Source organism: Helicoverpa armigera, chromosome 14 (assembly GCF_030705265.1).
Source record: "Helicoverpa armigera isolate CAAS_96S chromosome 14, ASM3070526v1, whole genome shotgun sequence".
Classification (NCBI taxonomy): Eukaryota; Metazoa; Arthropoda; class Insecta; order Lepidoptera; family Noctuidae; genus Helicoverpa; species Helicoverpa armigera.
In genome coordinates this window covers 2,718,019-2,733,907 of record NC_087133.1, presented here as the reverse complement: position 1 = coordinate 2,733,907, position 15,889 = coordinate 2,718,019, and the positions used below count along the sequence as shown (strand labels likewise).

General features: G+C 39.1%; 1 protein-coding gene across 4 annotated transcripts in view; it reads left to right on the top strand.

The window, feature by feature from the left end:
* Positions 1 to 15,889, top strand: part of LOC110377185 (modifier of mdg4) — a 452,561-nt gene that overhangs the window by 14,200 nt on the left and 422,472 nt on the right. The window lies entirely within an intron of this gene.

The window sequence follows — 15,889 nt, the reverse complement described above, 5'->3', positions numbered from 1 at the left end:
CTCATACAAGTAATTATATTAACTACGATCTCAACTCGCTCTTAGGATATGCCAAATATGTTGAATTTTATAATTGTGAGTAGAAGGTTGTTTACGATAGATACTGTTCTTTTAAAGTATCAATTACCTCATATAAAATATACTACGTTTAGATAATTATATATAGTACTTAGGTAATAAGAACGAGTCAGATTCTCTAGTCTTCCCTATTTTTATTCTGTTGTTGTTGCTGTTGTTGTTTATAACCATTTCATTTTTACGGATATTGCTCATCGTCGACGAATGCCAAAGGTTTGTGCCAAATTTTCCTGCTCATGAGAATTGTTGCTCTAACCAAAAGAAAGATTTTATATGTTTTATTTTTATTGTACCCATATAGAAGGAAAAAAACTTAATACATTCCTACATTTAATTGTAAATATAGAAATAATTACAAGCGTGACATTAATCGTAATGGTAAATTTAATTATGAAAATTAAAGAAATTTATTGTCATGACCAGTTTTTTATTTAGTTTTTGTATAAATAAAATTATTTACATATCGACTTGCTTTATTACCTTGTGTTTTTATTATAGGCTAAGTTTAGATATAAATTGTAGAAAGGTTTTACGAGACCCAAAACTCGTATTGTCTTTCGATATAAGAATAGGTATGCATGCTTAGTGTGCTTTAAACGTTTCGCGTAAAATGGATGTATTCTGCTTATAACAGCAATTTCTAAGACATCCATTCTACGCGAGACAGCTATGATAACAGGTGTAACCGAATGAGTGACTAACGGTTATGTTGTTTTGTTTAGCGCGCTTCATCCGCGCCGGCAAGGGACGTCTGCTCCTCCACCGCGGCTACACTTTCCGTTTGAAGAATAACTTGGCCCATGGAAGAAAGCAATGGTATTGTTCTTCGCGGCTGACGTCTCGCTGCCTGGCCGACGTGAACACCGAAGGGCCGGAAGGTCACGAGCGCATCGTGCGCTCTCGTTACGCGCACAACCACGCGCCACCCAACGTGCGGCGCTTCGCGGACGGGCGCTACGTGGTGCGCACGCCGCACCAGTCGGGGCACCGCGCGCCCGCGCCGCTGGACCCGCACCACCAGCTGCTGCAGCTGCAGCACGCGCTGGCGCTGTACGCCGCCACCGCGCACGCCACCGCCACCGCCAACGCGACCGCCGCCGTCAGCGCCGCGCCCGGCGGCCCGCCCGCGCAGGCCTCGCCCAACGCGCTGCCGCCGCCGCCGCAGCACACCAACGCTGCCAAGCCGCTTCTCGTCGACACCCCCTGCAATGAGGAGGACTAGACGATGCAACGCGCCTCACATAACGAACATCGATCGATTTTAATGCGAGTTCACGATTTAGTTATTAAGCGATTTTGACAATGATGATCGATTACTCGATATTTTCTAACCGCCTTTTGGCGAATGTAGCATAATGGATGTAGATTTAAATATGATTAGGTAAGTTATGAGGGGATAAGGTGTCGTTTACTTAGGATTCAGCGAAGGCTATTGTTGGTTATTCAGTATCGGTAATGTGAATGTATGTCAGCATTTAAGTAGGTGTTGTGGTGTATTGGATGTTACGACGACCAGTGACGGAAACACAGGAGACGACCAGTATAATACGAGTGAACACGTCGTGTCGTAATAGGTTAGGCGGTCTCGTCGAGATCTATAAAGTTATCCGTATAGGTGTGGGCTATTTATCGAATCGAATAGGGCTAGTAAGCATGTTATATATATATGTAAGAACTTCTGAATGTATAACGGTGTCAGCTCGTATTGATGTCAGGTTTAGGCAGGTGGTTATTATCCGGAACACGGCCGCTTTTAGCGTTTGATTTAATGTTTACGACCCGTGCAGTATGCAGTATCATCCAGTAGCGCTAGGCGGACATAGGCTACTCTCCGCTGGTACGTCAGGCAGGGCAGGTTGGCGATGCGAACGCAGCCGAGTCAGCTGTCGACACGAGTGCAAGGTAAGGTCGGCGCGCGCGCTCCGCGCCGTCGACGACGCGTCGGTGACTGATTTAGAGAAAACTCGTTCGAAATTAAGCAATATGACGTCCCCTGGACTGTACTTAGAATTACTTAATTTATTTTGAGAATTATAAAATTTACACTTTTCAGATACTTATTGCTACTTAGACATTTAGATGTCCGCCTCTTTAATCTATAAGAATATACAGTAGATAATGGAAAGGCATTTGTCTTAACGCAACCAGCGTTTTGCTCTTTAGGATTGATTTAAAAAGTACTTAAGCTCAATCATCTACCTCTTCACTTTTATACGGGTTTTACATATTAGTTTAAATTTTAAATTATACAATTTTATACAAGAATGAATACTCAGAAGCTTTACTCGAGTAAGGTGTCGTAGCGTAAGGATTAGGTTAGCGTTAGGTTAGGAACTGGCGCGCCGGGGCGGCTCGCCGCGCAGGGTCCGGTGCGCCTCACTACCTCTAGTTATTATCGAAACTCAACTACCTCTTTACTTAGTTTACACGATCGTTCGCTGTTAACGACTTTAAATTAATTACAATTTAATGGGCTCTTTTTGAGACTTGTCTGAATATATTTTATGAATTGTTTTGTAACTACTTTGTTGCTCGTCGAAAGATAACTAATTCAAAAACAAAGAAGGATAGGATCGAGAATCCGCTTTGTATGTATGACTCTGATTTAAGTACAAATTTTTACTAATTTTAATTGTTATTTAGATGACTTAGTTCTACGGGGCTCTAATTTGTGTGGATTTACTTAATATTGACAACTTTTAATAAGTGTTATTATAGACCGTGTCAAATTTTGAACATTGATGGAGTAATCGAGTGGTTGTCTGATGAGGAATGTGTTCAGACGGGACGGTTCCAGCTGGTATATCTGTGTGTTGCGGTCAGTCGAATGGTGCTGGGGGCGCCCCATGTGAACCTCGTCGTCAGTACTTGTGTGTTGATCGTTTGGCACGCTCTATCGTACCTGATTACTGTCACTAAGCCAAATAATATGGGCGATATACGTTATTATGAAACCGTGGCGATAGTTAGTATGTAATTGTAATTATAAATGTATTAATTGTAAGTTTAATATGTATAATATATTTTAGAGCAATGACAATATACGTCAATTATATAAGATACGATTTATGAGTTGATATGTATAATGGCTATCGTGAGGAGGTTTCCATCTATTGCTGTAAATATTGTTTATTATAACCACGCAATATTTACCTCGCATTTATTGTCGCTCCTTAACTATTTGCAATTTTTTCGATTTTGGATGTTTGTATGTTTCGAGGATGGAGTCACGTGCTGTTTCTATGTTTGCTCATGTTGTTAATATTATGAATCTCGTAGGTAGTGCATGATAACCGTGTGTTGATTGTTGACCCTACCGCCACGGCTTCGTCTTATACCGCACATCGAACACTCTGCTCCTATTTTAATCAACTATCTACCTCAAAAACTCTAAAAAGTTAACTACTCATATACAAGTCTTATATAATTAATAGTGTAATTTTATACTTATACCATTTTATCATAGGATTTTTAGTTCATGTACGGGGTATGTTTTTGTGAAATCATATTAAATTGTACTTACAAATAACTGTTCGTTTCATTTCGCTTCCCTATCCCTGTATCCGTAACGGTATTCGGTTTCGGGTGACGCTGAGCGTTGGTCTACTTCAGTTATCTGACGTGTGCTTCTCCCACAGGTATTAAGTTTCTGAAGTCGCGGCGCGGCAAAGTGATCATGATGGTGAACACGTTCCCCTTCTGCGAAGAGTCCAAGTTGAGGGACAAGGTCATATGGCGGTGTACTTCGAAGAAAACCAACTGCAAGGCGAGGATACACATGCTAGGGTCGAACGTGGTCGCGGTCAAGGGCATGCACAACCACCCGCCTCGCGCTCTCTTCCCGCCTCGGCGACCGAACGCGCGCAAGGGACTCGACGCGACCGCCACCACTGTTGCCGTGGCTACGTCGGCCACCACCCTCGAAGCCCTTGCACTCCAGTCCTCAGAAATAGAATGACCTTCATTCTTCCCTTGTTTATTAAAAAACAGCATTATTTCTCTTTACTGATATCGTACTGAACGGAAACTATGTTTAAGTATATTCAAGCAATGTAGACAATAATTTACATAAAGTTTATATTATAGAGATAAGAGTTCAAGTTTGAGTGGTAAAATTGTTGACTACTGTTTAGGTAACGTCAATTTCCGTGATTTCATTCCAGTATATTTGGTGCTTGGGAACAGGTGATTCATAGATTTTATACTTAATGTGATTTATACAAATGAACTGAACTGTTAATTATTCACTTTTACTGTTTTAATGAAATGTGAAGATATTTAGAGATGCACTATCGTTTTAATTGATACGTTTAGACGCTCGCTGAGCGGTAAAGTTAATCACGCAATCCAATGGAGTTGTCATCGACGCTATAAAGCTACTCTTCAAACTCTGCCAACTTGTGATAAGATACGATCATTAGCTAGAATTAGTTTTTTATATTAATTCACGTTTGTATGTACTTATGGTAAGGTTATAAACTCAAGTATTTATTACACGTTGAAATCTGGCGTATGTTATATATCCTAAATTTAAGTCAAAGTGCCTTGTGTGAAACAACGGGACCATATTGTCAATTAAAATAATTGATGTACTGAACATTCCCTATTGAAAATTTTTGCTGTGCTTTATATTCTTATACTGTACTTTTGATATTATGTTTATAAATCGATTTAAAAGACACTTTAGTTTTATCGAGAGTATTACTCCTTAAGATTTAAATAATTAAAGTTTTTATTTATAAATGTACCTACCTGTTTCTTTTAATTTTATCCAAGTTTAATATAAATTTCAACAATTCTATTAATTAAGGAATAACTTCACCTCTATTCATTGTTCAAAGCTACAGTGTTATCTAAACTCAACCCTTTCGTCATCGAACAGTAAAAAGTATGTGTTGTTAATGGCCAATTTTATCAGGTTCCAAATCGGAGATGTCGCAGTTCAAATTTGGGAGGTCCTCTCGCCGACAGGCCCCTGTGATTTCCACAGGAAAGTATACCTTCGTGAAGGAGAGGGACTTCCCCAACGGAAAGACTAGATGGAAGTGCGCTCATTCCAGTGGAAAGTGCCCAGCCAATATTTACACTATTGATACAGACGTGGTTCTCTTCTACGATAAGCATGACCATGAGTAAGATCTATTGAGGATACAGGCCATGTCAAATTATGTTCTCATTCAAATCATTTTTGTACCTTAGTTAAATTGCATATTGTGAAATAATTATACTTTAGGATATCGCGTATCATAAATTAATTTAAAAATAAACTCATAGTTTATTTGATACTTCCTCCTTTTGTGATCAAAAACGTGTTCATCCTTCTTAATAGCGTTGGTAATTCTAGGCAAGATAACCGCAGCATACATACCAACGGCGCGTGGGAAGAAGAACTTGGTGCTGGACGGTTTCTCTTTCAACGAGACGCCTCCGACTTACTGGGTGTGTTCCCGCAAGAAGAGCATCGGCTGCAAGGCGACGGCGCGCACCAACAAGCGCGGGGAAGTCATCAGATACGACAACACGCATAGCCATCCCAAACCCAAGTTCTATAATAAAACCACCAAGAAAATGATCAATCTTTAGTTGTACTTATATCATTTACTTAAAAGCAAGTTGATTTACTTTTATTTTCTCTGTAATGCTATTGTTTTTTTTATTATTCTTGATGATTTGTAGGATTATTAGGTGTTCTATTAGGACCAGGGCGGATTCACTACCTACCTTAAATTGTTTGTAACTGATGAATAAACGCAGACGTATATGATATATTTCAAAAACAGTGTTTTTCATTTAGGTTCGTGATGTTATGTCCTATGGTTTCTTAAGCCAAATGCTTTAAGTTTTAAAGAAATTCAACTGCCATGACGGGTTATATCTTATTTGTGTATTGACGACAACCATTACTTTTACAGAAGCATTCTTCTTACCATCCAGAGCTGGAAAAATGGTGCTGATATTTCAAAACAACAAATTTTGGGTAAACAACCAGTATCGAGAGAAGTTGAATTGGGCATGCCGCGATAAGGACTCCAAGGGGTGTCTGTGCAGAGTCCAGACTACGTTGGACGGTCGATTCGTTCGCGTGAAAGGTTACCACACGCATACACCAAACTTTACACCTGATAACTTCAACGCCTCTGGTCTAGTCCAAAATAAGTTTAAGGAATGGAATGCCCCTTTAGCCGGGAAGGTTACTCAACATGTCAATGATTTTGAATGACAAAGCTGTAAAGGAATCAAAAGACTGTAGTCGAAATAAAAGTAGAGTATGACAAATGTGTAATAAAAGACAGGATTGCTCCCACATACACAACAAAGTAAAGTGACAAAGATTTCAGTCATATTTGTTCACCCAGTGGCTTCAGTGGCTGTGAAAAACCATGACGTAGTATTCGTGATATTTACAATTAACAAAATGCATTCCTATAGTAATAAGTATATCGTAGCGTTTTATGTTCTGATCTTTATGAAGAATAAGAATTAATGAAACATTTAAATATTTGCACAATTTTTATGTGTGATTGTCAGAAAAAATTAACACTGTTTTAAAACAATTAATTTCTTCTCTACTTCTATTTTATTTTTATTTCAAACTGATCGTGAAAATTGAGATCTTTAGATAAGTTAGGTGTGTTAGTCTATCAACTCTTTGATTTGACTCTTAGTTTAGAAATCGTACATACCTATTCTAAGCCGATTCGCACACTGCACCGCATCGCACAGAGGAATAGCATCGACATACTGACTTCGGCACTATGATATTATTTAGAAATTGATATCTTTATATATTATCTGATTTCATTGCATAAAAACCAAGCAGATATTATAAATCTGCATGATAGTACAGATACAAACTCATACGTCTCTCCGTTCGCTAAACCCCGCAGCGAGGCAGTGTGTGCCTCGCCTTTACCACTTACGTTTATGAAATAGGTACCAAAATCTTATTTCGGATTAGTAAATATTTTCCTATCTGAAAATCTTTAATTTTAAGTCTTTGCGTATTAAAATCGAAATTCATACTATTTATATGTAATCTTAACAATATTCTAAAGCAGAAGGTTTTTATCTGCGACTGCATTCTATTTTTTTATTTTGGCACCTGTGATTTGCAACTATGTATCAATTTGTGTTGTATTTATTTTTAATAGTAGTAACTATCATTAGTAGACACGATGGTGCAAGAATGAAGTCGAAATCAATACATAGAAACAGTTTATTATAAAATCAAACATATAAAGATATTTTATAGAAATCTCTAGGCATGTCCTTCATAGAAAAAAAAAGTAAGACAAGCCCTCATTTATGAGTTACGACATAAAAAATTGTTTTTAATAAGTAAATAACCAGTTATTCCGTTATTTATATGATTTGTGGAATTCAAGAAAGACTTGATAAACCTTTTAAGATATTGTGAGATCTCAAGTAGTATTTATAAAAGTGTGTGTTAACAAAAAATGTATACTCATTCAAATCAGAATTTGATGCTAAAAGTATTTTTTAATATGGTCTAAGTAATATAAAATATTTTTGTACGCAGCCGTTTTATTTGAAGTGAGGACCGTCCGCCAGCTGTCTGATCTGACTAGTCTGGTAGCGAAATATGTTTTCAGCGCAATGGAGTGTGTCTCGGTTTGGTAACCCGGTGCTGGTGGTGGACGGGTGGCGGTTCCGCAAGAACGGCAGAGTGTTCGACGACTGCACCAACTGGCTGTGCATCAAGTCCGACCTCGGCTGCCGCTGCTACGCCGTCACCAGCAACAACCGCATCGTCGCCATGGGCTACCAGCACGAACACGCCAATCCTAGGAAGCGGAAGCGCGTTAAACGCGAAAAAAATAAACGTTCTGTTAAAGTTAAACTACAACCATTCTGTCCGAGCTAGTCATACTTCTATTTGAAGATTTCATGATCGAAGGTTCACTCCAACCTGATAATCAAAATTTCAAAATTACCTGTGATTCAGATATTTGGATTGTGATTGATGTAACTAAAAGTTATGAATTGTTTATTTTTTATTGATTATTAATTTGTTATAAAATAAAATACGTTACGCATGAATTCATTTTGTTTATTTTTTTTGTATGAGATCCTACCTCGCTATGATAGTTGTATAATGGTTTACGAACAGTAGTTTGGAGCGCGTTCCCACTGACAGACATTAACAGTGATGTGATTAGTTGCAGGCACGCCAGCCCCCGAGGCGCCGCCAACGCTGGGCCTGCCGTTTCCATTCCCCTGCTTCCCTGGGCAGTTCCGCTACTGCTTGAGCAAGCGGGGCAAGCCGGCTATCGAGGTGGGCGCGCATAGGTTCTGCTTCAACGGGCGCGCCGCCAGCGGCAAGGTGTGGTGGCGGTGCTCGCGCAACCCGCGCTGCCGCGCCGCCGTGCACACGTTCGGCTTGCGCGTCGTGCAGATGAACAGCGCGCACACGTGCGGCGTGCGCGCCACCCCGCTCACGCCCATGTTCTAAACGCTGCCTAGTCGATCGCGATGCCCACGTCTCAGTAGTCAATTTGTTTGTCATCGAAGCGACCACCGGCGAACTAAACGGGGTAGGATATGGCACAGATTTTGATCTCAAATCTAGATATGGATGGAGGACGTAGGTTAGGACTGTTAGAAGTCGTACATAAATATTTGATGGTTGAGGTGTCTGAAATATTGAATGTCATTTAGCTGGATTTAACTATTGTTTCGAGTGGAAAGTCAAATTGCTCTTGTGCCTTTCCGCCGGTGGTCTAGACTTGAACGTTGTATGCGCCTTTTGTCGATTACATTCATGTATACGCAATTGATATTTTGCAGACTATAGTTTGCACGTTTACTCTCTTATCTTATTCTCCAAAGAGATTATTATGATGTATAACCTATATTATACTGTATTCAGTAGATACATTTAATTGGTAGATATTTTTGCGCTGTGTAAAGTATACGAAAATAGTAATAAGTTCTAGTGAAGACCGTCTGCGTTCCAATGATTTGAGACTGAACTATAATGGTCTTAGTAGTAGTGGCCTCTACAAATCGTGAATAGCTTTACATTGTCTTGGTTCAAAATTTACCTTTGGAAAGTACCCAGAGCCACTGACAGAGGGACCGCGAGATGCTCTCTAGCAAGCGGTGATAACGTTGACGCACAGGCCGTCTGTCTCAGCCGCGCTCTTCCGGACCAGACGGTCTAGTTGTAGTGTACTGTACAAAGTGATAGTTCTCTTATGATATCCTAAGTATTTTTATACATTATTTTTTACATTTATTTTTTTACAATTTTATTCGTGAATTTGTACATAAAATTTACGATTGTTGGCATCGGAGCCTGTCTCCGAAGTGGTTGGTTTCGGTTTGACTGTACGGATGTCAAGTTATGTTGTCTGACGCGCTTAGGTCATAGAGGGAATGTTACGAAGTCATGTCATGTATACGATTAGGAAAGTAATGTATAACAACTTGTTAAAGTAGGAACTGCATTTATCGAACAATTGACTAAATAATAATACTCATGTATACGTTGTAGTTGTAAGTTTGTTCTTTAGTGAGATCTAAATATTTTAAGATTTATTTTACATTTTTTATTTTACAATTTTATATTATATTTTTGAGTACTTAAGAATTTAATTAGCCGTTGGTTGTACTTACGGGGAGTGTTGTCACAACAGTTAAGTTAACCTGAACGTTAACCACACCAGTTATTTTAAGTACCATTCGAAATGTATACGATTATATGTTAACCTTGAAGTATTATTTTTAAAGTATTATTTTTATTGTGATAAGATATTTTATTGCTATATTACGTTTAGTCGTGAAAGTATTATGGAATTATGGTAGCTATAAGCGGCGGTTGTCGATCTGAGAATGTTTATGCTGTGTAGCTGGTAGTACGGAGACGCGTCTCTTGTGTATAGGTACAAAGAAACGATTATATTGCGCTGAACTAACATCGCCTTTTCATTTCCACTCCTCTTGTCTTTTTTTACGATGTCAAGGCAAAACTTATATGTGACTGTTGAAGATTAAACATTGTACTTGAAACTGTCTCTTTATCGTTCCCACTGAGAGGGACTTCACTGTCTGTTACCAGGCTGTCGATCATGATCGGTGATAGTCAGACAACAAAAAAAAAACAGATTATTGAATAAACAAGTACTTCAAAAGTAAATTACATTGTAAAATATCGAAGAGACAAGATGTTTCTGCCGTTTTATATCTAGATCCAATTTTGTTTGATTCCAAATTGAAATTCAGTTAATTCAAAGAAGATTCTGAATTACATTAGATTATGGAATGCTGCGATAGTATAAAAATAATGCTTAAATCTATTTCTATGTATCTATTCTACAGACAGAAGGACGAGACAAAATAATTCGATTTAGTTATAGAACACATCGAAAGCCATCTAGAAACGTCTACCATTTAATGCTGAACCATCTAGATTACAAATAAGAGAACGTCAACCAGAAAATTGCTAGAAAGTATGAAACGTGTGCTCTGGAAGTTTTGCTAACGGAATTGAATAATTTGACTCCGCAAAATATTGCCGAAGAGGAAAATATACCTCGATTCAAGGTATTATTGTGAAATAAATTATTACGCTGTATTGATTTTCCCCACCCCCACAATAATTAGGTAAAAATAAGTAAGTAATGAATGTGGTTTGACGCAACAAGGTCTGACTGTGGCGACGTTTCAGGATGGTTCTACATCCGCTCGGCGCGCGGAGGCCTGCACCTGGTGGCGGACGGACACATCTTCTACGAGGACGGAGGCTCGCACCCTCGCCGCGTCACCTGGCGGTGCGCGCGCTCCTACCAGAAGGCGGAGCGCTGTCAAGTGGCCTTATGTCTTAGAGATGGCCGGCTCGTATATTTCCGGGGTTCACACAACCACCCGGCTACGTATAACCCCGCCAAGCATGAGTCTCGACGTTTCCAAGTGGACCCCATGGGCAAGTACAAGATCGTAGCAAGCAGCGGAGCCGGCGCGGGGCCGGTGGTGGCGGCGCCCGAGCCCCTGGTGCCGCCGGCCCCGCACGCGGCGCTGCTGCTCTAGGCCTGGCGCGACCTCCTCGTGCGCGGCCTGCTGGACGGCAGGCACTGACGCGCGCAAGGAGTGTCGCACCACCACTCGAGTATTCCATGCGTGAACACTCTTCCTTATTTGTATTCTTGCCTTACGAAGGAACAAAATTGGCTCATTCGCTACAAGTACCTCAACTATTGATGACCAATTTTGTTTCTTTGTAGTTCCAGAAGCCTTATTATTTTAATGTAGTTATGCCAAAGGTCAATGTAATTCCTTTATCGGTGTATACAATTAATATTTAGGTTTAGTTGGTAAAGCTACTATAGTACGGCGAGTGGTTCAGAATGAATGACTACATAGGTACCGCAGAGGCGATTGTTCGCGTTTCATCAACAATTTGCTCTGAATGAATGAATAAGAAGCAGTGTCGTGTCGCAATAGCAATTAGCCGCGATGTCTCTTCACTTTCATCAATCTTCCATTAAAATAGCTATACGAGGAACCCTTCGGGTTGTGTGATATCAAACTAAACGTTGATATAGATTTTTGAACGTATTTATACACGTGTATATTTGGAAACTATTGGAATCAATAAAACAGGTGGCCGTAGACGCTTTAACGTCGCCTTGTTATGCCTTAGTGGCTATTTATTATTAGAATACTACACGATATTATGAAATTAACATTGTATAACGTGAATGTGCAATATTCTCTTACCAAAATGTTTAGAAATTATGTATACAAACTGTATAGCTTTAATGATAGCGTAGCCGTCTTGTTGATGCTTTTTTATAAAAATTCTATTTATTGACCGCGATGTAGTGAGCGGAACGACTGATAGACCATGTTACGAAATACTCCAATATTTATGATTTGTATTTAGCTGTAGATGTAGACTGTGTAGACATAATATACCAGCTTATGATGAAATAATACGAGCATAGTTTTTATATTAGAAACTTATACGACCATATATTATTGTAGATATGTACAGTAGGGTGGGGAATCGTAGGGCACTGTAACACGTTTTCCGTAGAAACGTACGTTTATTGTATTTACGAATCATAATTAGGTAAGAATTTATTATTATTTATATAATCGACTGGAATTTATTAATTAATACTCAGTACCTTTAAAGATCTTATTTCCTATGCCAAAGTATGTTAGACTTTTTAGTTTTAGTTGTTACTTTTTTTTGTTGAATTAAGAGTATTATTATACCAATTATACAATTATTTGTTATCTGATTTTAATTATTGTGAAATTATTTACTTTTTATTGATATTTATAAAAGACGTATACTGATGAAAATACGTTTTTTATTGCAACCGGAAAATTCCTCAGAGCGTCGTTACATTTCCCGCATGTATTCGCAGTACAGGAATCGATTTTGTTATCAACGCTTATAGGCAGCGGATTCCATGAACAGACGCCGAAGCGTGGCTTTGGATACTGTGTTATGGTTGCCAAGTTATGTAATGAGGTTGTTACATCAATTGATTGTAGTTCGGGATAGACGCGACTCTGTAATGTGTAAACGAATTGTTGGGCAGCATATCCGTCGACGCCGGTCGCGGGAGGCGCGGATGCGGAGTTGCTGAAGATCGGAGGGTTCTGGTACAAGTTGGACGGCTGCTACAGAGGCAAGCGCCGGTGGATCTGCGCACGCGGCTGCACGGCGCGCCTGCACACCATCGGCAAGAGAGTCGTCTTCACTGAGCTCAGACATTTCTGCAGAACTAACAACTACACCATTTGACGTAACGTCTATGTATACACCTGGTTAGGAATTGAAAGCTCTCTGCTTATAGTTGTATATTATTAAGAAAACAGTTACAATATTAGATACGTAGGTACCTAATCTATTTGCATCTCGTTGCAATCAAATTAGTTATTTTAATTGGTTTTTTGATTCCGATAATCTAAATATCGTTTTACAATGTGAGCAATCGTACTTAATCACCCACCGCAACAAAACTATATTTTTATGCATATTTAAATATTTACTTGTTTTATAGAAAATGTTGAAAATAAAATCATAGTTTTATTAATTGAAAATCATTGGTGTTAGCCGACACGAAGGTAATTGTTTGTTACTCTTATAAGGATAATGCGTACACAGAAATGTAGAGTTAACTAACAATATTACCATGTTCCAGTGAGAGTGATACATACGCACACTGGTTACCCGAAGCTGTCGTTAAACGGTTACGTGTACCGGCCGCATAACGCGTACAGGAACCAGCCCAGGGTGCTGTGGTACTGCGCCGCGAGGAACAAGTTCCAATGCACCGCGATACTGAGGACGTACAACAACGAGGTGATCGCCGTGGCCGGCGCGCACAACCACGAGCGCTGACCGCAGCGTGCGCGGGCGCCTCGCCGTCCGCGCGTGCATGACGTCACGGCACACCTGCTGCAGATATTCCGCCTGTACGGACAGCGGCTAGGGCTGACTGCCAATCAGGACGCTGTGTGAAACACTAGCTTTTCTAATCAATCCAGTGACACCCGCTTTCAAAGCAACGGGTTATCATAATATTTTATGCGGCATTCTATGCTGTCACTGATCAGGTTTAACAACTAGAAATAGCTGGAAGCTACATTCCATGTTTGCAATTATTGCTTTCGTACATTGTGGTGGTAAAAATTTCGTATGGTGCCAAGAATTTATCAAAAGGATGATAATATTTAAAGCCATAACCCTGCCCTAGTAAAATTAAGGACTTATAAGGTTTCAAAGTTTTTACTTTTAACAAATATTTTAGTGAGTTACATGAAATTTGCCAGGTAACTCTAAAATTATTTATGGGGGTAAATTTCTGATCTGCCTGACATAAATAATTTTAATGAAAAATATTCATTAAATGAGAAAGGATCTAAACTTAAAAAAAAAGGCTTTTAGAAATAATAGTAGATAGAGATACCTAATTAATATATTGAGTTTATTTAGTAAATATTATTATAATAGTCCCTATCAATATAATTGCTGTTATTATAAGTCAGTTTAGATCTCGGATAAAGTCGATTTGGTTTCTGAATGTAAATTGAACAAATTGTCTGTTAAGTCAGCATATTTTCTGAAGTACATTTTAGTCTGATATATTTTAGCAACAATGTTTTATGTACATTGCTTATAGGATAACATTATTATAGGAGTTCTGAAGAGTAAGTTCCTAAATGCCATGATGTTTCTTGTCATATTGATAAATAATATAATTTGATTAAGCTTTATTTCGTTACTAGCTTTTGCCCGCAACTTCGTTCGCGTGGAATAGTGACTACCAGCAGATTTTTGATTTGACCAATAGATGGCGCTATATGTCCGGAATAATTTTATTTTTATTTTTTTTTGTAATAAAAACTATCCTATGTCCTTTCTCAAGTTTCAAACTATGTCTGTACCAAATTTCACACAAATCGGTTCAGTAGTTTAGGCGTGAAGAAAAGACAGACAGACAGACAGAAAGACAGACAGACAGACAGACAGAGTTACTTTCGCATTTATAATATTAGTTTGGATTGCTAGAAAGTGTAGGAAAGCAAGCATTATTGTAAGGTCTTCCATGTATCTCGCGTGCCATTCTCCTGAAAGATCAGGTTGTCTCGCCACAAGCAATAACTGGACGCTGCGGTAACAACCAACGAGTTTCTATCAAATTGTAGAAGAAAGCTCAGTTGTCCAGGTTATCCAAACTAGGTTTAGAGGAAGGTGTAATTGTACATGTTATCTAAGTCTTTTGTTTTGTAAATGCGTATATTATTAGGAACGTAGAGCTTAAAGCATTTCAATCATTCCTCAAAGGAACTTAACAACTGATATATGTATCAAAATAATTATATTACACATTGTGTAATTGAACTATCAAAATCTTAATATAGATACATATAAATTATGTATGATGTATAATTGTAATAAAAATATTTAACCGTAATAGTGCTATGATACATAGATTTCGAAATATTTATCCCTGTTAGTAATTTCGTCTAAATCAGATTACTTTTCTATTTTCTACGTATTTACTCAGTGTATGTTTATTTGTAAATACTGATTAAATCTTCTACATACTTGTGCCTCTTATTGTGCTGTAGTAGGAAATGTAGTCTTTGAACAACTTACGCAGATTAGCTAATCAATTGTTTGTAGTCGAGAAATGTTGTTGAGCTTTTAGTACCGGCGTGTATTTCCGAGCCCTCCGAACGTTCAGCAACGATGGTTGCGGTTTGTTCAGTCGGAAGTCCATAGCATTCGGTTGGCGGTGTCGTGTGCGCCGTCAACCGAATGTCGGTGGTCACATGTTGGGTTTTGACGCAGTGCCAGCAGTGTACGTGCCTTCGCGGACGGGCAAGTCCCTGCTGCTGCACGACGGATACACGTTCTACCTGAAAAACTTGCAAGCGCACGGCAGGAAGCAGTGGTACTGCTCGTCGCGAGACATGGCGGGCTGCCGCGCTGACGTGATCACGGCGCCCGCGCGCGCCGGCGCCGGGGACGTGCTGTTCCTGGTGCGCGGGCGCCACATCCACGCGCCGCCCAGCTACTACTTCACCCCCGACGGCAAGTACGTCAGGAAGAAAGACGTCTACCACAGGTATAGGTAGCGCATATACGCGATTTCATTTTACTCACTTTATTTTTAGTTTTTTTACTTAATCAATTTTACTTTATCATCTTTGTATTTTCGTATTTTTTTTGTCTATTATGTTATTTTTTGGACTCTTTTTTGAATCCTGCAAATCAAAGTTCCTACAAGCGTTTTTGTAAATCCGTATTTTTTATTATTTTTTA